Genomic DNA, 21859 nt, shown 5'->3' on the forward strand with positions numbered 1-21859 from the left:
AAATCTAACAATCTAAAAAAATCTTGACAGGTTAAAAACTTAAGATAAATCACAAGACAGAAGTCAATGTCACAAATGAATAACTTTTATTTTAGAGTCACAGTATGTTTATACAAGATGATACTATTAATATAATGTGACTTTTCTAGAGAATCATTATACATAGTTATTTTATACAGGGTTTCCACAGTCTTACATAATTTCAGAATTCCCTGACTTTTAACTGACTCAGGATTAGTTTTCCCTGACAAAATAAATGCAGCAACAGGACAATAATAATAACATAACAGGTCACCAATTTAACATGTTCAGCTCTAACATTTAAATGCACCTCTCCGATGTCTAAAAGAAAAAAATTTAATGAACATTTTTTAATGTATGACCTTCCTCACTGTACAGAAGACCGCCATATGATAGCCATATTTACACTGTGCGCATGGCATACAATTATGCCAATTTTCCTAATCCCTGACAAATAATTTTTAATCAAGGATTATCTGGGTGGTGGGTGAAATGGGTGGAGGGTAAAATAGCCTTGTTGTTGTTTTTTAGCCTGCCAGGTCGAAAAAATTGCGTCTGATTCGCGCCGGACAAAAATCACGTCATCTGGCGGAAAATTACGCAGCTTTTTGAAATCACGCGAGAATGTGTACAAAACAACAAAAATGCAGCCGGCAACGCTTGTGGGTCGTTTTCAGCGAATGTCTGTGATTTTAAAGTCATTTTTAGTGATAAATATATTTTTTTGCGATCATTGCACTTGCCCGGCGGGCAAATGCAATGAAATTTGTACTCTCCCGACAATAAAAACCACTTGCCCCGGGCGATCGGGCGATGGTTAACATCAAGCCCTGCTGTATATATCCGATGCACCTTTATCTTCCTTTGGCACATTCGCGTCTTTTGACTATATGAGCTGATGTAACGCTGATCTCCACTGTGGGATCAATAAAGTCAATGGATCGATCAATCAATCACACCCCTAATATACTTTAAATATTCTACTTTTTTAAAGTGTAAAAAAATGGGCAATGATAACATGAATTGAACTCTTTCATATTGACAGCCTTCTTAAAAGTACTGTTAGAGCTACATGTTATCTGTATTTACTAAAATCTCTGAACGAATGCTGCTAATATTAAAATGTTTTACAGAGTATTCAAACTTCTTTTCTTTTAAAAAATCCGAAGGGGAAGCAAATCTAGATTTCCTGCACCAAGGCGTCTCCATCGTGCACCTCTGGATGAAAGGTTTGGCCTTTAATAATCAATATCCATGTGGTTGTCGGAAGAGATTAGCAGCGTAATCTCCACTGTATGCCTTTATAAAGCTCTATACAGTGTTGCACTCAGAAGCAATTAAAGACGAGGTTTAAACGCGCTTTCAGCTAATGCCTGTCACCTTATTGGTTTCCATCGACCAGAACCGTGGAGTTCATTTCCAACACCTTGGTGTCGGCGCTGCTGCTTTGAGGAATCTCAACTTTGAAGCTATTTTTGAAGTGACGTCTCTTGGAGGAACTTGACATTTTGATCAAGCTGACGAAAAAGATAATTTGACAGCAGAGTTTTCAAAAAGAAAAATGCAGGAAAAGGTGTGCATGTGTGGGTGCGTGTGGAAGGATGGGTGAATCATGCTCAAAAGAAGTGCATCCAAACATCATTTTAATTCTGCCTCCTCTCATCTCTGGTTGTTTTAGAGGCAGGTCACCATCTGTTGTAATCACGCCAGAGCAATGCCTTTTTCCCTGCTTAGCGAGGTGTGAAATACTGGCATGAAATCCTCACTATTTCCCCGTCCCTGGCTGGATTTTTAGCCTTTTCATGACAGCCCCTTTGGAACATTATCTGAACACCTTGTGCAGCCAGTGTGACATGGTAATTACGAGAAACAGACAGAAGTCAGGCATGGACGCAAGTCTTCAGATGTGCGCCGTGTGACATCACAATTTATATTAATTGGACGAGTGGGAGACGGCTCTTTCATGTGCAAAGCTCTGTGAGGAAGAGGTCCTTTCTGGATTGGAAAGCAGCAGCGAGAATCTGGGGCTCGCAGACGGAGTCTTTGTAATGTTCAGACCAGGATGAAATCAGGTTGAAAACAAAGTTTGACTGAGCTTTGGTTTAATCAGAGCAATGTGTGAAATGTGAAAAGGTAAGTTTGATTCTGTTGCAAACTGCTGTGTGTCCAATGAGTTTCTTGACTTTAATCTTGGCAACATGTAAGGGCTTCTATAGGTGGTAACATCTGCAGTTTCATAGAAATATTTTCAGGTGCGATGGAGTGCAAGAGAAAAAGGCATCTAGTTGAGTTGACCCCCATCAATCAGTCCTAGAAGCTCATCAGCAACTGACTGAACGGTGATCGGTTTGTCCAAAAGTGAGACTGTACTCCCCTGCAGAAGTGTCTCCCTCTTTTTCCAATGACTTTGCCAGGAAGGTGCATTAGAAAGGTTTGGCAGAAATTGGAATTTTATCAAAAAGATCTAATTAGATCTAAACGTCATTGAGGAACATGCCATTTCAGACAAGTTTACCCTGAGATATTTAGAAGGAACACAGTTCAATACATTTCAAAAAACTGAAAATGTCTTCAAAGCCGTAGGGAAGTCATATTTAAATTTCAAATAATTTTGGCTTAAACATGTATTTAAATGTAGTCTTTATCAGACCATATTGTCCAAAAAGTTAGAAAATTTCTATAAAAAAAAAAAAAGAAAAATCCTGTATTAAAATCTGTTTGTTTTCTTTATCTGATGAAGGCCAGTTAGGTATATGTCAGCTGGTACACCTAAATTCAGCCAATCATATATCAACGGTCATCTGTCAATCAAATTTTTCACTCATAACATCTTGATTCATATGTCGCAGCTAATATATGGGAGGAATAAGAATAATATACTTAACCAATTGAGTTCCGCCCCAGTATTCACGGGGATGGACGTCTGTGTCTTCAGCAGGCGTAGAGCTAACAGAACTGGCAGCGTTGCGAGGCAAGGGCTCAAACATGTACGGCTGTAGGCCTTCTACACCAAACCAAGCTTCTGCTGCCCTGGCGTCCTCTTCCACAACAACTTTGTTCCGCTTTCCTCCTCTGAATAAAAAAATTATGACGGTGGAGACTCATCCACGACCTCCAACACAAAACTCTGCTCCTTTTGCGTGTTTTCCTTGTCCATAGCGTTCCTTGACAGTGTCGTTGCGAAGTACTACTTGGTCCCAATGTAATTATCCATTGGGAACCTACTAGCACTAAGTTGCTAACCGGTTAGCAAGATCCTTCTGACAAACTGGCCTCAACCAAATTTGCTTGCAAACCTTCCGCCACAACAATCCCGCGCCGTTGATATTTGACCAATCACATTCACTCGATTCACTTGTGTAAAGTCGGGCACCACTCGGGAGAATTCGGAACTGGAACCGTTCAAACAGCTGCTTCCCTACGACTTTAAAAATGTAAAAGATGAACAAGCTTGCAGTGTTTGATTATATTCACCATGAAAAGTTGGTTCAAGTTTTCACACTCTGGTTTATGTCCTGGATCCTCGTTTGTAACCACAAAAGGAACTGGACACAACATGACTCTCAGCCAGGCTGATTCTGTCCCTTATTATTCTTCCTGCCTGTGTCCTGTCTGGCTTGCCTTTCCCCGTTAGCGGGACGATTTTGCAGTTTGTGGCACGTCAACTGTTTTCTTAATGGTGTGACTTTGGCTTAGTGAGAAGACTAGTCTGACTGAACCTTAGGATCGAATCCAATATCTCAAAATCAGTAAGGACACTTAAGTGATGCCTAATTTGTGTCAGCGGTCCACATAGAGAGTGCCATTTGAAAAGTTCTGGCACTTTGAGAGGAGCTTGGACCAGGAAGCAGTATGCTTCCTAACGCCAATGCAGTTAGCATAGTGATCGCCTAACGCCTCTAGTTGCCACTTGGAGACATATGGTTGCCCACAATCCTTTGTGTGACCTGACGTAAAGGCACAGCCCACCACACAGTGTTTACAAAATATACATTATTGTACTCTGTGTGATGCAGCTAATGTTCTCGCCTTCATATGTTTTGTGTTTTTTAAAGAAAGCACTTTGGCCTTTAACTACATTTGTGTAACTCTTGTGTTTTATTGTGATTTTCTTGAAGGTTCATCAAACATGTGTGTACCCATAGCGTAATGACGTCCATAAGGGTGAAGGCTTTTTGGATTCAGTGAGGCAGCCTGAAGATCCCTGGATCGAGTTCTTACTGTTGACCTCGCAGAAGGTGAAGGGATAGGAGGTAAGAGCTACAATTTGAGATATTCAGATCCAGCCTTACTTTGTTGAGGTGCCACTTGGCCATGGATTTGACTAATCGTTAGCCACAGATCTGTGTTTTTGTGTGTGCATTTCTTCACTTTATTTTTTTTCTTCCATGGTGGGTCAATATTTATTGCAAAAGGCTTTATGAAGTCGATCTATTCGCTTTAGCTGTATATCCATTATTTCTTTATCCATTCACTTCTCTGAATGTCTGTTAATTTGCACATTTTGCCCAGACATTTATGTCGACCTGTTCATCTGTAATTTTGTCTGTTCATTTCTATGCTGTCTCACCTCTCTTTTGTGTCTGTGCACAATGAAAAAGTACTCTGACTGTCCAACTTTGGTGCTCTAACAGTTGCATGTGTATCTTGTTGCTTCCATCTATGGTAACATTTGCTTGTTAGTTCATTTTCAGGCGTGTATGGACTCCCCTACCTTCACATAGACCACTCTGTTCTGACAAGTTGGTATAAATCATAGAAACGGCATCTGAATTAATCAGCTTCGCCCATAAAATATAGATCCTATAAATCACTGGATTGGGTCACAGTTTGTCCGCAGGGCTCAACTGGTGCAATAATAGAGTAGGTTGTAGCTCTATAACTGAGCTGCGGATAAGTGTTCAAACATACTGGAAATTGGAAACCTACTGGGATTAGGTTTGGTTTCAGCAAGGCAGAGAAGATATCCCAGTGTGGACTGCATTTATTGGCCCAAAGAGTAAAGAGGTAAAGAAGTGTTAATCTAAAATGTTCTTTTATGGCAAAAGCAAAGACTAAAATAATCAAAATACTTTGTTGCTAGGAAACTCTTTTTCCTTTTTTGAAAATTACTGACTTAATTGTTACTGAAAGTCCTGTTTCACTAAATGTTTCTGAATCATTATCAGTTCATAATTATCAGTTGTAATTGCTGAAAAGCCTTGGAACTGTAAATCAGAAACCAGTCCTATGTTTACATTTTATCACTGCGGCACATTGAAAATGGAAATGTCTTGAGAGCTGTACTGAATGAAACACTCTGTGGGAACAAAATGACAATAAAGTCTGTCTTAGTCTAAGAAATACATTTTGTGGTTTAGATGTGATGGCAAAGCAAAATCAGCCAAAATGTGCGACTGTATTTGAAATAACTAATTAGACATTCTTACAGTTTTTTACCCCTGGATCTTTATATCTCTGAGCTTAATCCTTTTTTTTTAAACTTTAGATTAAATCCTAAAGCAATTCGCCCCAATCCAACACCTTAAAGGTTAGATCAGTTTCCTTAGAAGCTGAATGAAGGATATAAGACGATTTCTCCTGACTGATGCAAAATTTACAGCAAATATTTTCTTTACACAGATTGTCTTTTGTTGCCTCCTTAAATAATGTATGTATGTGATCAATAGGGGGGAATTGCTTGTTTGCTGTGATGGTTAGAGCTTGGGTTCTTTGCATTACTTGCAGGGCGCACAAACACTTAATGTCAACATGAACAAGGGCGGCTCTTTGAAGAATTACTCTAGTTCTCTTAGATCGGATGAGAATCGTCAGTGAAAAGCAATTTCCAAGCCTTACTGTGGATTCTTGATTGGATGTGAACTTTGACTGGGCCGTTCTGACTCTGGGTTAACCTTTAGTCAGATCTGTTTCGCTGAAGCTCTGGCTGAATGTTGGGGTCACCTTCCTGTTTGAATGCAGACTTTCAGTTGGTCCAAGTTTTCTTAAGGTGTGTTTTCTTAAAGTAAATGTTCCACCGGCTTTTATTTAGGGTGTCAGAAACGAATGCACACCAAGTTTTTTTACTTGATGAAATATTCTTTAAATGGATTGCAGCTTTTTCTTCCTTTTAAATTAAAAATGAAAACACAAAATTTCAGGATTTCACACTTTTCCCCAAAAACATGGACCCCATTATTCGGCACATGAAATTAAAGCCCTTTGTGGTAATAGAATGAAATTCAAACTGTCCTCACAAGTCTCATCCTAATTAGATACACAAAAGCTGTGAGCACACGAGTGGGAAATTATTAAAAGAACAGCTGGGTGTAAATGGAGAATTACAGTGAGCCCTCTCGCTCGCACTGCGCTTTGGAAAGTCATTGGGAACTTTGTTAGCGAAGGTTAACCCGGTTATTTGAATTCAACCAGCAACTGCTCTGATTTATTCCCCAAAGCACCGTCGTTCATTTATGGATCCCTTATTTTTAGGAGGGAGCCGCTGCCGAGACTTCATCACATGATCTTCAATTGGGGCAACAGTGACACATGTGAGCTGTGTTTCCCAGAAAGATGTTCAGTTTGGATAAAACATGAGGCCCAAGTGGCGTGGGTGTGTTAACACGCCCCCGGCTTGTCAGTACTTTATTTTGGTAAAACATGGAGACATTGAACGTCTGCCAGACTCTCCTTTAAGGGAAGCCGGAGGCCTTACTTTGGTCCCTACTTCTTTTTCTCTCTCAGATAAATGGCTAAAGGTGGAAGACCCATGTTGTGGCTTTGATGAAGCAATTTGTTTAGCTGTGTGAGAAAACAATGACTGTTCATTTTATTGCAGAGTGACTCTGGGGACACATCAGCATGGCTTCTGCTCTGTACGGTGCGCAGAGCAGCCTGATGATAAATCAAAAGAAGCCGGCGGTACCAGGGAGGGCTGGCGTTACGGCTCCCTCTGTAATGGCCTCCTGTGTGGTTTGTTGCTCTGTTCAGATGCAGATAGCTCATGTTCATCTACCAATGCAAAGCCATGGGTGGTTAACCCTGATGCTTGTCGTACGTCCCTGTGGGGACGCACAGCATCTGCGATTGATAATTTTTTCACCACTGGGTTCCTGAAGATTAGGTTTTCCAGGAATTGTGAAACATGATTACTCTAATGAGCCATCGAGTGTCTGGAGTGACTGGGTTAGAGAGCATCTGTGTTGGAAACCTTTTTGTTCTGAAGTCTCTGAAGTGAAAATGAAGAAATGTTTGTTAGAAAGATGCAACATTCTTCTTCCTCTGGAGATGCTTCAAGCTGTTAAAACAAGTTTCCCAATGAGGAACCGTACTTATCTCAGTGGGCACTCAGTTTCTCACTGCCACATTGATTCTCAAAAGTATTCCTACTGTTTAAACTTCTTTATATACTTTGCCATTTCGCTGCAAAGCTTACTGTGTTTAATTATGATTCCATTTGACAGAACAACAAATAATTTTGTGTAATAATGTTTAGAAGGAAAATTATAAAGTGTTTTTTTTTTTTTTTTTTTTTGTGAAAATAAAAAATTTTAAATCTGAAAAGTGCAGAGTGCAAATGTATTTAATCCTTCTTTACTTTAATGTCCCTAAGTCTAGCTTTATTTTTGCATGTTTGCGGAATAGGTTGGTAGAATATACCCCATATTGTCACTTGCATTTAGATTTTGAAAACTAGATTTGGAAAAAAATCCACCAAGTGGAAAAAAAAAAAATGGACTATGCAATAAACAAAAAAAAATTGGACTATGTATGTATGTATGTATGTATGTATGTATATATATATATATATATATATATATATATATATATATATATATATATATATATATATAAATACGGAAAGAGTTTACAAAACCAATTAAAACGAACCAAATTTTAGGCGAGCATGTGGTTTTTTTTTTTTTTTTTGTGTGTGTGTGTGTGTTTATCATAATGAGATGATAATGGGGTCAAGTTTCCGGTTGCTGTTTTTGCTTTTTTTTTGTTCCAGCAGATGATCCTTATCCTTGATCCTTATCTGGGATTTTATTTCTTTATTTATTATTTATTTCTTTTTCTTTTTTTTTTTTGTCTTTGATTTTATATAGTCCCAGGTGTTTCAGTTGTATTACAAAAAAAAAAGCACAAAAAAACACTCAAACTATAAGTGAAACTAAAAAAAAAAAAACAGCCTGTAACTAAACATGTTCAAAAAATTTTAACTAAACTAGTCAGAAATTAAATAAAATAAAAAAAATAAATGATCAAATAAATAATAAATAAAATAAAATAAAAAAAATCTATGAATATTTCAAAACAATTTAAACCTTGCTCTGGACGTTGACTAGGCCTCCTTTGATCTGAACCATTTAAATGTTGCTTAGTTTCCTTCTTTGCTGAATCTCTAACATAAAATTCTAGATTTGTGGTGTGAACGATTAATAATTGTTGTTTCAACTAGGGCTGCGTAATTAATTGCATTTTAGTCACAATACATTTAACAAGACTAAGACACTAATTTTATCCCTCCAGCCCTTAGGTGGCGTTTATATGATTAAAGTGGAAATGCAGTCGCACAGAAGGGAAGCTAACACCTAGATCTATGCTTTATAGTAGAAGTAGGAACTTTTTCATTCAAGTTACAGTAAAGTTCTGCAACACTAGATTCTGGACATCAGTGGCGGCTGGTGAAAAATATTTTTGGTGGGGCTGATATAGCCTAGTGTATGTCTCCAACTAATCCAGAATAAGAATTCAAACAAACAATTGGACAATAAATACAATTTAACAGTAATGATTTAATTTACTATATAATAACAGTAACAGTGATGATTTTGGTCACAATAACCATGACATGAAACTTTCATATCCTACAACAGGGATGTTCTTCTGGCAAACGGGTAGATAAAATTTGGTGGAAGCTGCACCTCACTCGTTACGTTCGCCACCGTCCCTCTAATTGTCTGCACCTGCGCTTGGGTGCAGAAGCCTGTTAAAGGGCAGTATTTTCAGAGCCCCAAGACCATAAAATTCTGAGACGCTGATTGGCCATTAAATTATTAAATTGACCTAGCAATAGTACATGATTGGCAGATTCTTTGCACATGTGGGGCAGTCTGATCAGAGCCCCAAGACAGAGACGGTAGGAGTCTGTCTGTGGAAATCCACAAATTAATGACAGTAGGTAGGGAAATGTAGTTTATATAATTTGTTTTGCTTATAGGTACACACTCTAGAGAGTAAAACTGACATTTATGAGTTAATTTGTAAAAATATATTTTACGTTTCTCTCTCCTTATCAGGGAGGGCGGTGCCCCAGCGCCCCCTATGGGCCGGCCGCCAATGCTGGACATGCAGGCTTTTAAGGTAATGAAAAAACCTTGGAGTAAAACATAGACATTCTTGTGCTTAGTGCAAAGGAAAATCACAATAAAGTTGTTATCGCAATATTGGTTGAAAATAATCGCAATTTTCCTTTTTGGCAAATAGTTGACCCCTAGTTTTGAATGATTCTTGCACCTTGCTGCTTCTCTGACTAATGCACTGTCTGTCTGGTGTGTAGCTGTCACACTAAGTTGCATTTTTGTAACGCTCTCCTGAGGTATTGTTTCTTCCTCTCCAGCACACTTCGACAACCTTCAGTCAGAAAGTAAAGTGGTGCACGCCCCAGCTTTTGTGAAACAACCCAATAACCTTTTCCTTCCACTTCAGAATTATGCTTTACTTTGTTTTGACACATTGGAAGAACTTTTGAAATCTACTGGATGTGAAAAGCTCTCATTTACAGAGAGCTTTAAGCAGCATGGAAGCCTTCCTTCCTGACGATCCGTCTGTCGGCAAGACAGAATGATGTTAGTGGATAAAAAGAAAATGGTTCTCATGTAAGCTCAGCAGGAAGAAAACGGCTAAGTTGGGGCGTTTCGAATTATTGATGTATTGATTCCCTCTGAATGCAGCAGGGAGGCGGTGGGGGGGCAAAGAAACTGGAAGCTTCCTGTTTGACCTGCAGCCATTCAAGTTTGCAGCCATGAGCGACTGCCTATGGAGATCACACGTTTGCATCATGAAATATACAGCATTTTCTTTGTAAAGTGTAATTATTTTGACGTGATTTATTCTGCGTGCCTAAATTAAACATTTAAATTTATTTCTGTAGTGTTTGGATCCTGTAAGACAAAATGACCAAACATCAGAAACAAGTGAGTTTCTACAGAAGCAGATTGTGTGTTTATGTTCCTGTGTTAACAAATGTGGTAGAGAGAGGGAGAGCATTAGGGCTGGTGCCAAGGCTGTCATTACGGCTAGTGTTGAATGTAGTGCTGTAAAGCTCAGAGGGAAGCTTTCTATGTGTGGGCTGTTTTTGTTTTTTTAAAGCCCTCCAGAAAGCAGTAGCTGCTCTAAGTCCCCTCTTCTCTAATTGTAGCCAGAAGTGTCGGGAGTAGCTTCCAACTTGGCTTAAAGGGATCATCAGCAGGCTGGCCGTGACTCCTGCCTCCCAGATGGAACCAAAATAATCCATATAAACTTTTATTTTCGAAAGGCTTATCTTATCAAAAATCTCAGCTCAGAAATTCAGTGACATCTAGTGGCAAATCTGTAGATTACAACTAAATTATCTTTTATGTTAAAATATTATAGGCGAAGCGAACAAATTTGAACGTTCGTGGTGGTGAAGATGTGGGATATTCTGTCATTTTAATTGTTTGTTTACTAAGCAGAAAGTCTGAAAAGTTTTTCTTAGATTAGATAAGTGCGGTGTAGCATCCTAACACCAGAGGAGGAAGCAATGATCATATTACTGTTTATGAATGGATTCTCTGACCTCTGGTGCTGTCACTGTAGTGGACAGCTACTAAAAAGTAAATTAACTCATTAATTCTATGGTTTCTATAGTGAAACTGCATATTGGTGTCTAGAATGCTCTCTGCTGCCCCACTCCATTGAGGTCAACTAAGTGGTCAGTCATTGTAACTGCAAGTAACTTTCCTCTGAATCCAAGATGGCCAACAATCAGCAACACCTGTCGACCACTGCTGGCATATTCTCTCAATCCTTCTATTGTAGAAGAACCCAACAGGTTAAAAAAATATGATTTACAGTAACGTCTAAGGTTTGAAATATACATTTGTTTTGTTTAATATGTAGAAAATTACGATTAACCATGTGTCCAGTGAAGTGGACGTCATGCATCAGCCATTACATTTTTTCAACATAAGTCATATAGTTGTTTTACTTTGTCTTGTAATGTTTTTGCTTATAATTCAGTCTTTTAACGTTACACATATAAGCTATTCATTTAAAATGTACCTTTTAGTGTATTTTGTGTATACTTTCTGCAGATTAGCTGTAGTTTGTGTGACTGTTTTGAATTGAAAAAGCTTCCTGGATGGGAAGCGAAACGTCTTCAAACTTGGAAAACAAAGTCCAGTGAATTGTTTTTTTAACTTTTTCACCTTTTTTGGAATTAATATACCAATTATTTATATTGTAGACCGCAAACCTGGTTGTGTCTACTGTTGGTATGAAATGATGACCATGTGGATTTCTCTTAAGCTGAATTTTGCATTGAATAATTTTGGATTGTTTTAGGTCAAAATAAGCTAAGTTTCCTAACAGAGTGGTGTCAAACTGGTTCTAGGAAGGGCCGTGTGCCTCCAGGCATCTCATTAAGGGAGTTCAGTGTTGACCTGTGGACTCGATTAAATGGCTGGAGTCTGGTGTTCTAGCAGACACACGGCCCTCTCTGGAACCAGTTTGACACCCCTGCCCTAGAACAAGGATCCCCTCACTGGACAGCAAACGTCACAAAAACTCTTGAGATTGTTCAAAAACTTAAAAAAATTCATAAATTCAACAACGGATTGTTACGGTACCTTTATTTTTAAATATTTTAAAGTAATTCTCAATAGTGTCATTTTTTTATTTGCTGAGTTTAGTATTTTGAAGAATGCAAAAAAAAAATAAATAAATAGACTGAACAAAAGACTTGAAACTTGACCTCGGATTCCGCCCCCAAGGACTTGAGAATTGACTTGGACTTGCACTTTAAAAAGTTTAGAGCACATGACCCATATAGGGGTTTAGTCTGGGCCCTGCTGACCCTTACTAAATATCTCTCCCCTCTCTTGTAACCCACTTTCCTGTCTGCATACTTAAAAATCGCTAAATAAATTCCATTAGAGTCGAGAAATTTATCCTTTGACTTGTTGTTTGACTTGGTTGGAAAAAAAAAATCAGACAAGTACCAAAGATTTCACTGAAAAAAATCTAAATCTAGATAAGTCATTATTTTTTTCTTAAAATAAGTGAATTTGTTCTTGAATTGAGAAGGTAAAAGAAACATTTTGCCAATGGAACAAAACAATTTACAGTTAAAATAAAAAAAACATGATTGCGTTGTCTTATTTCATTGCATTTTATCTAATTATCTTATTTTAAGAGTAAAAATACTAGGGTAAATACACTTAATTTAAGACATTTTTACTTATTTCTAGATCGTTTTTCCAGTGTTTGTTGTTGTGTTACACAAAAAAAAAAAAAAAATAGAAGAAAAACAATGAATTTTGTTTTTTTCCCAGGTGAAACACTTCACTGAGTCATTGACATGGGCAAAAGAATACCCATCAATAGATTAGGGATTCATATTTTTATCTTGAACTTATCAAAATTAATAAAAAATATAGATTTGGAAGTTCTAAATAAAAGTAACTGAAAAAAAGTCTTTTATGATTCATATAAAGTGAGAAAATGAATTTTAGGCAAGTTTGTCTCCTAAATATATACAACCATAAGACACACAGATTTAAAGTGAAAAATAGAAAAGTAACACCTAAGTCAGGCATTTTTCTTTTAGTTCCTGCAATTACTGAAGCAGGCGTCAAACAATGAAATCATTCAGTTCTGTAGTCAGAACAGAGATGTTCATTGTTGTCTTTTTCTAACCACCATCAAAAACGAGGACAATAATTGAGCAGAGAGGCTGAAAGCCTGATGATGATGATGATGCACCACCGCACAGCAGTTTGCTTCCACTCAGAGATGTTTTGCTCCCTCTCAAGGTAATTTTGTTATTCTTTCCATTAAGACTGGTCCTCCTCAGCAGGAGGACTCCGAGTGGGATGAAAAATCAAAAAGAAGAAAAAAAAGGCAAGGACACAACATGATGCTTCCACAGTAGGATCCAAACACACAATAAAAGGACAAAAATCAGGATTTTCAGAACATTGCTATTGACGATATCGAACCGGAACGGGCGACGGAATAAAAACTTTGGAGGTGGCAGAAAAGAGTGCATACTGAAAAGGAGGGATGTGGAGAGCGTCTGAAGGAAAAAGATGCTGTTTTGCACCCCCACTCACCCTCTGCTGTGGCTCCATGCATACATGAATACAGAAAGCAGTGTGAAATCAGTGCAGCTAAGAAGTAGTTTGGCACAAGATGTTGCTGCTAATCAGTTCCCTCCGCCTCCGTCCACCGCTGCATACAAACTACCTCGCACACATCAATCCGCGTTTCCCTGAACAATCTTTCTGCCTGATATTTCCTCCTCCAATTGCTTTTCACTCTTCATTCATCACCTACTCGAACCCAATGGAAATATGTTTACAACTCAATACAGACACTAGATTTAGTTTTGCATATTGAATGCTCCAGCGTGGCATCATCACTTCTTGAAGGTTTATTCTAAAACCACACCCTTCAGGAATTAGCGGTACCTTTAAACTCATCACTTTGTTACCCTAACATGCCAGCACGAGACTCTTTGTTCTCTAAATCTAAATATGTCGTCATATTAAGATGAAAAATCTGGGCTGACTCCTCAGAGTGTTTCAGTAAGGGTAATAAAGGTAACCTAGAGCACTCGGGGGAATTTCCTGCGGATAACACAATATTTTTCTGCCTCATAAATTGTCGAGCCGCCACAAAGTGAAGCAGGTTTAAGAGCGTAGGTATGCTTTAAAGAGGCCGATAAATAAAATAACACCATAAAACGTCCAAATGGAGCGTCTCTCAATATTGTTTATGCTTGTTTTAAAACAAACTGCAGTTTCATCCATTATTAAAGTGGAAACATTGAATCGATAAAACATGAAATACAACAGGCATCTGTTAAGGCCAAATATCAGCCTCTTATCCTGGCTTGCGGGGCCAGAAGTCTTAGCACAGAGATCCTCTCTCCATCTCTCTCTCTCCCAAGCCCCGCCTCCCCTCTGGGGGAAGCCGGCGGCGCTCCATGTCCAATGGAGACGACATCCCCCCAGCTTGTCCTGGGCCTCCTTTTGGTGGGATGTTCCTGGAGCACTGCCTGAGGGACGCATCTGAAACACTTGCCTAATGTGGTGAAGTCCCTGCTGTTGGTTGAGTCGCTTGCCCCATCTCTAAGGGAATGCCTTTCCACCCTGTGAAGGAAGCTCATATCAGCCTCTTAAGTCCAGGATTTCATTATTTTGGTCATGACCCCAATTTCATAGCCATAAGTATGGATAGGGACATAAAGCTGGAGATACATTAAATCAAGAACTTTGTGTTTTAGCTCAGTTCTCACTTCTCAATGACGGACCTGAGCAGCATCCTTATTTCTCCTGGTCTATTTGCCGCTTCCTTGTGAGAAAGATCCCTAGATACTGTCCTCATCCAGTTGAGGTAGAACATTCTCCACAGATCTGAAAAGGGCAAATCACCCTTTTCTCCTTGACAATGCTGGACTGAGACGTAGAGAAGCTAAATACATACTGTAGGTCTGAGCAGGAGGGAGCTGGTAGAACTCTGCTGGTCCCTAAACTGGTTTGAAGTGGTCTGTGGTTCCAAGACCAGGCAGAAAAACACACTGCTTCCCCTGAAACCAATGTTTGGACTCTGAGCCCCCTGTCTAAGAAACATAACCCCAACATAATCCCCTCTGGTTGGATAATTACCACCCTCCACTCTGCCAGTACAGGGACATTGTCCACAAACACAACGCTGTGTTGGTAACGACACCTCTTACCCAAAAAACCTGCGTGTCATCTAGTCAGACGATAATTACTACAGTTTATATGACACTTTTATACTCGGGTGGTTAAAACCTTGACGTTTAAAGGTCCCAATCTGGTTTCCATGAAAGGTTGGGCTCAACTAGTGACGTTTCCACTGCCTTCTTCTCTCGTTTATTTAGCTTTGACTATTTCCAAACTTTTCTTGGCTAGGACTCCAACATCCTCTTGGCTGTTTCTACCCTTAATTGGAAAACCCAAAGAGCTGACACGCAGTGGACCTGAAGGGTGATCTATAAAGGGAGACCAGCCTTGTCACTTTCTTCATCTCGGTGGCGCTTGAGGTGAGCTTGATTCAGCATCGAGTGTGATGACCCATGAGGAAACCTGTTGCTCAAACCTTGTGGAGGAAAAGTGTGTTCCAGATGTCAGCCTGAATACTGAAGCACAACACTTATATTTTCTCTCAAAGACATAAAATAGCAGAGCAGCTCTGTCGGTAGTTGGTGATCTAAAGTCACCAAGCTGCTCTTTGGATATAGGGGTGTAGAAAATAGAAAACATAAGAAACACCAAGAACTCTTTAGGCCTTAAAGACACTAGTAATGCTTGTGTCTTCTGAGGTCATTTGCATGACTCCTTAGCTACATGCCAACATTTTTATCTTCACCTGTACTTTTAATGTTTTAATGTTAGTTTTTAAAAGAAAAGCATTTGTATACTTTAGAACATTGCACATTTTTTGCAACGTGGTTGGTTTTAGGTTTGAATCTCAACCAGGGGCTATTCGACATGAAACTTCCGTGGTGTTTTGTAGGCGTCCAAAGCTGTGTCCTTAGGTCTAAGTCAGGGGTCGGCAACCCAAACTGCCCAAAGAGCCACATTGGACCAAAAATGATATACCAAAAATGTAAAATTCTTATATATGTCTCGTATGGCAACACGGGCTCTAAGTGTGTTAGACCACTATTAAGAAAAAAGGACTATGTGGGCTTAAATATATAATAAGCATTCATGATGAAATGTTACTTCTGGAGCAAAATGTCACATAGTAGCATGAGGTGAGGGAGGAGCAGTGAACGCTCTCAACACAATAAAGGAATCTTTCTATGGTGGAGGTGTTTCTATTGGGAGGAACCAAGCAGGAACTGACATCCATCAGAGCAGAGCTCTCTAACCCCTGAATCCTGCATCCTCCATCACTGTTGTTCCTTTGTGATATCTTCATTTTGAGGATTTGGGGGAAAAAATGGAAAAAAGTTCACCTACCTGCATTAGAGCGCTACCTGTTTGATTCATGGCTGAAACAAAACTAGCAGAAGTAGTGGAGTTTGGAGATGCAATCCATTTCTTAAAGCTATCTTTACTCTCCTCTAATTTATCCAGAAGTTCTGCAATCACATTCTTTCTTTCACTCACAACTGTGTGATCGGCTGAATATTTAGCCTTCCCTGGAAATGCCTTTTCAAATTACTATTTTTACTATTTGACAAATTGCTGGCAAAGTGCCAAAGCAAAAACGCAGGCAATCCTTCCACATTGATAATGAAAGCAAATCCATTCTTCTTTGAATCCACTGTTCTGATCTGGTATTTTCATTTTTTTCCCTATGGGATCCATAGTCCAAGACGCACCCGCCGCTTTCTTTGCCTGGCGCCATGCTGCGCTGAGACACGTGTTGCAGGCTTTGACCACTGATTTCTATGGCCATGACGCACATTTTCATTGAAATAAATATTTACATATATTGTTTAAATGTATTTATTATACAAATGTTTACAGCATTGGAAAACATGAGTGTCTGTTTCACCTCCTGCAAACCATATTAAAACAAACTTGTCAAAAATATATATTTTCATATATTCTGAAGCTGCGGGTTGCCTACCCCTGGTCTAAGGCTACGTTCACACTGCAGCCTGAAGTAACCCAATTCCGATTTTTTTGCCCATATGTGACCTGTATCAGATCTTTTTATGACAGTCTGAACGACACAGATCGGATTTTTTCAAATGCGACCCAGGCCACTTGGATATGTGGTCCTGAATCCGATACGTATTTCATCATTTCAAATGCGACCTGTGTCTGTACGGCCAGGTCGCATTCATCCGACCTACACGTCATTGATACTTGACAAATTTTACTAAACGTTACTAATCTGCGTCCTACTAAGCGGAGGCGGGAAAAACTAACAACCATTGCGGAAGATAACACAGAGAGCAGTCAATGGAGAGAAAGTGAGGTTGCTGACTTAATTCATATTTGGAAAGATAGCTCGATTCAGATCAAACTCGAAGGGTCTTACCGGAACCTGGCTCTCTTTCTTTTTGATCTTCTTAAAAAGATTTCGTTCGTAATGTGCCTGCTCCTGTTGGAGAAGAACTTAAAGAACGCAATATACGCTGCGGTATTACGAGTCATGTTTACTTCCGCAAACACTGAGGACGCTTGCTACATGTGACGTCATCGCGTCCTCGAGTGCGCATGCGGGACACTTCGGTTGAACGCTTTCAGTTCACACAGTAGATCACATACAAGTCGCATATACTTGGAAGTGTGAACGGACACGCAAAAAAATCCGATTTCACAAAAAAATCGGAATTGAGCATTAAGGCCTGCAGTGTGAACGTAGCCTAAGTGGACGAATGTGTCATATGATATATGTTTCTGTATTGACTTTAAATATGTCCTTTGTCTACCTGGGGGGATTTAGCTGGAATAGATAATGGGTTGATGTCTCCAGCATTACATTAAAACTGTGAAAAGCAGGATCTAAAGTGAATATTACCCTTGGTAGTGGTATTATTGATCAGACAAGCAACATTTTTTTCAAATAAACGTACTTTTTTTGTTGTTTTAAGTACTAAATGCTCCATTTTTATCCTTACCCATGAGCCTGTTTCAGCTGCTATGACTGGTTACCTAAAAGAAATGGCAAAGAAAAGCTGTTCTCTTCCAAACTCTGTGGGGATAATGTGTGTGTTTGGCTGAAGGACTTTAGAAATGAGATATTCTCTTTTGAGATTCTTGGCTTTAGAGACAAGTGCTGGTACCTGATAGCTTGCTCCATCATAGTCAAACCACAAATGAAAATGGTCAAACAATTTCTCTACCCTCCTCTCTCGTTGCATTCTGCTGCTGGGTCAGCTACCTGTTGAACTCCAAGCGCCGTAAATCATGTTGTTTCTTCATTCCCACCACCCCTCCTCTGTCCTGCTTTCCGTTTTTCTTTAGCTCTGTGGGAACCCAAAGAAAGACACAGACTGAGAGGTTTTTAATGAAGCACACATCTTTTATTCCTTTGATAATGCACACTGCTAATGTGTCATAAGGATTGGCAGAACAAAGGGAACATAATCACCTGAATAATTCAAACTTTGAAGAATCGGGTCAAGATGATTGCCTGCTCTCCTCCTCTCCGGTTCTGTACACAGCATGCATAGATCAGAGTCGTCCTGTTAGGTCAGACATGCCTTTTTTTTTTTTGCTGTCACATTTTATCATCTTACAGCCTGGACCTTCAGTATAAATTATCGAGGTTGATTGAGACAGACCAACATAAAGCAGGACAGATTTGTAAACGGTTAGTGAAATAATTCATGTTTTTTATTAACGTGTACAATCTATAAATCTGGGTGCATTTTTATGGACCCACTCAGTCTGATGAGCTTAAAGGAAAACTGAATGCAACAGTTGAGTAAAAGGGGACTTGTTCATACTTCTGCACTGGAAAAAAATTCAAATCTAGATAAGTCATTTTATCTTAAAATAAGTGCATTTGTTCTTGGATTAAGAAAGTAAAAGAAACATCTTGCCAATGGAACAAGACAATTTACACTTAAAATAAGAAAACACAAGTGCATAATATCTAATTATCTTATCTTAAGAGTAAAAATGCTTATTTCATTGGCAAACAATCTGTTACCTACTCAAATTAAGGATAAATAAACTTAATTTAAGCCATTTTTTACATATTTCTTAATTTAAGCCATTTTTTAATTATCGGCGGTAACTCGAGCCATGCAACCTGGAATGGAGTTAAGGGGGCAGACACTTTTGATGTACGCTGTGGGTCTAGATACGACCAAGGCGATGAGGAAGTGGGGGCAAGTTTTACGTGACCACGGATCGACATGACGGCAAAAAACAGCGGGGATTCAGGTGGAAAAAGGTCCCCACGTTCTCGCGCACCTCGCTCTTCTAGCTGGTAAAACTTCATGAGTTGTTTTCAGTGATGGGACTAACGGCGTTGAAAGTAACGGCGTTACTAACGCCGCTACCTTTTTTAGTAACGAGTAATCAAAATTATTACTCTTACTGTAACTATAATGCAGTTACCATTGCCGACACTCCGTTACTGCACGTTACTCAGGTCGCACAATTAACCTTTTTTCATGATAGGACTCGTGGGCGTGTCATGAGAGAGGGGAGGATGAAGAGTGAGGAGGACTCCAGCGGCAAAACAGCGCTTTCCAGATGGAAATACTGGTGTTACGTCGAGCTGCGTTTCCCCATCAGATACGGTTTCCCCTGCATCTCTGCACAGCGTGGCGGCACGATTCACCGCGTGGCGCAAGCAACAGGAAACGCGCATGCTCGCTAAAGGCGTGTAACAGCCGCCCTGTGCTCGCGCCACTGGGGAACTACGGAGAGCTTGAACGATCATTAGCCTATATGGAGAAAGAGAGAAATATGAATGGATGGATAGATTGATGGATATAGCTACTTGTTGCAGTATCTATAACAACCCAAACACAGGATTTCAGAATTAGACATCCCCAGTTATTAATTTCATACACTCGCAAAAGTAACGCAATAGTTACTTTTACTACTAACTAGTTACTTGATTGTGGAGTAACTCAGTTACTAACTCAGTTACTTTTTGGGAGAAGTAACTAGTAACTATAACTAATTACTTTTTCAAAGTAACGTGCCCAACACAAGTTGTTTTCCGCAATTGCGGTCATAAAAACAGAACAAGCTGGCCTTCTGTCTGCAGCACTCTATGCGGTCACCTACAATTTGGGAGAGGTGCAGCAGAGTGTCTGCAGAAGGGGCGGGGACGTCTTTGCGTTCAGTGCGACACCTACGCAGACGACCTAGTTTCGAAGTATAAATCAGCCTTTAGACTCCCGTAGCTTTAGACTTTGCTTTGAAAGTCACAAATGACTCAATTTTTCACTTTGACTGACTAGGACTGTGTTGAAAATATCGGATCTTTTCTCTTCATCTTCCGCCTCATTCTGGACTATGTCTTGGGGGCAGACTCCCAGACTTCCCTCCCCACAGACATCTCCTCCATCTCCTTTAGGAGAAGCCTGAGTTGCTCCAAGGCCATTGTGTCCTGAGTCGTCCTCTACGCCTCCTCATGCTAGGCAACCCAGTCTCATGGGAAAATGTACCCCCACTACGTTGGTCCACACTGCAAAACGTAGTGGAGGTACATTAATGGCAATTTTTTTGTGGTACTGTTACATTTCTTCTGCCTATACGCTTTCTATTGTTTTACGTCCTAGTCACGTGACTTTCAAGATTCCAGCTGGGAAAAGAAAAGAAAAATATATATGGCCGACATTCGCTCATTTTTTTGTGGAAAGATAAATGACTTGAGTTTGTTTTTGCATTAAAATGAGTTTTGATTACATTTCTAGTGAGAAATGTATAGTTTGTTGCCAGAATATTTACTCAGGGAATGTACATATTCACTTGCTTGTTCGTTTCTTGCAAAGATTTTTCAAGATAATGTGAAACTGTAACATTTTGGTATAAACATGGCTGAGATTTCTCTAACTTTTAGTGGGAAAATCAATAATTTCAATCAGTTTCTGCATTTAAATGGGTTTTGATTGCATTTATAGCGAGAAGTGTAGGGTTTATTTACATAATATTTACTTAGTGAACATACATAATCACCCGCTTGCTAGTTTTTGCTACGTTTTTCGGATCTCGTCAGGATTATGTGAAATTGCAACGTTTTGGCTGCTACACATCGCCTAGCATTTAGCTGCCGCCCCGATTCAACATTGAATTCTTTGTGATTTAACTCCATCTGACGGATCAAACCCTCGCCACTGCGTGCGTTGCGTCTGAGGTTGATTTTCAGATCAATGCATTACGTCGCGGCATACGGGAGAAACTAATTAAATTAGTTAAAAAAAAAGGATCATGGGTTAAGATCGGATGTGTTTTATTTGGAAATCTACCGGATCCTTTGTGCATTTAACTTCCTGTTTGGTGCGATCTCACTGATGGGTTTTGACCAGATTTTGACCAAAAAGGAACTCAAAAAAAATAAAAAAAAACAATTTAAATACACAACCAGCATATCTGGAATCAATGACAGAGAGCATAAATAATCACCCGCTTGCTAGTTTTTGCTACGGTTTTTCGGATCTCGTCAGGATTATGTGAAATTGCAACGTTTTGGCTGCTACCCATCGCCTAGCATTTAGCTGCCGCCCCGATTAAACATTGAATTCTTTGTGATTTAACTCCATCTGACGGATCAAACCCTCGCCACTGCGTGCGTTGCGTCTCAGGTTGATTTTCAGATCAATGCATTACGTCGCGGCATACGGGAGAAACTAATTAAACTAGTTAAAAAAAAGGATCATGGGTTAAGATCGGATGTGTTTTATTTGGAAATCTACCGGATCCTTTGTGCATTTAACTTCATGTTTGGTGCGATCTCATTGATGGGTTTTGACCAGATTTTGACCAAAGAGGAACTAAAAAAAAAAAAAAAAACAATTTGAATACACAACCAGCATATCTAGAATCAGTGACAGAGAGCGACTGGGACCAGAAGTTTATTAATTTCTCCCGATTGATTTCCATTCAAAATGTTTTCGCTCCCACCGGGCTCTAGGGAAGGGGCGTACATACCGCCA

General features: G+C 39.4%; 1 protein-coding gene across 4 annotated transcripts in view; it reads left to right on the top strand.

Moving 5' to 3' along the window:
- LOC119790380 (beta-1,3-galactosyltransferase 1-like) overlaps window positions 1–21859 on the top strand; it is a 232731-nt gene that overhangs the window by 50429 nt on the left and 160443 nt on the right. For 3 of the 4 annotated variants that reach the window (XR_005281716.1, XM_038295918.1, XM_038295920.1), the window contains exon 2: window positions 4140–4274. The gene's annotated coding sequence lies outside the window, so the exon portion shown is untranslated. Of the gene's footprint in view, window positions 1–4139; window positions 4275–15185; window positions 15317–21859 lie in introns of all 4 variants that reach the window. The other variant, XM_038295919.1, reaches the window with a different exon arrangement.

Source organism: Cyprinodon tularosa, unplaced genomic scaffold, assembly GCF_016077235.1.
Source record: "Cyprinodon tularosa strain WSP-4 unplaced genomic scaffold, ASM1607723v1 ctg362, whole genome shotgun sequence".
Lineage (NCBI taxonomy): Eukaryota > Metazoa > Chordata > Actinopteri > Cyprinodontiformes > Cyprinodontidae > Cyprinodon > Cyprinodon tularosa.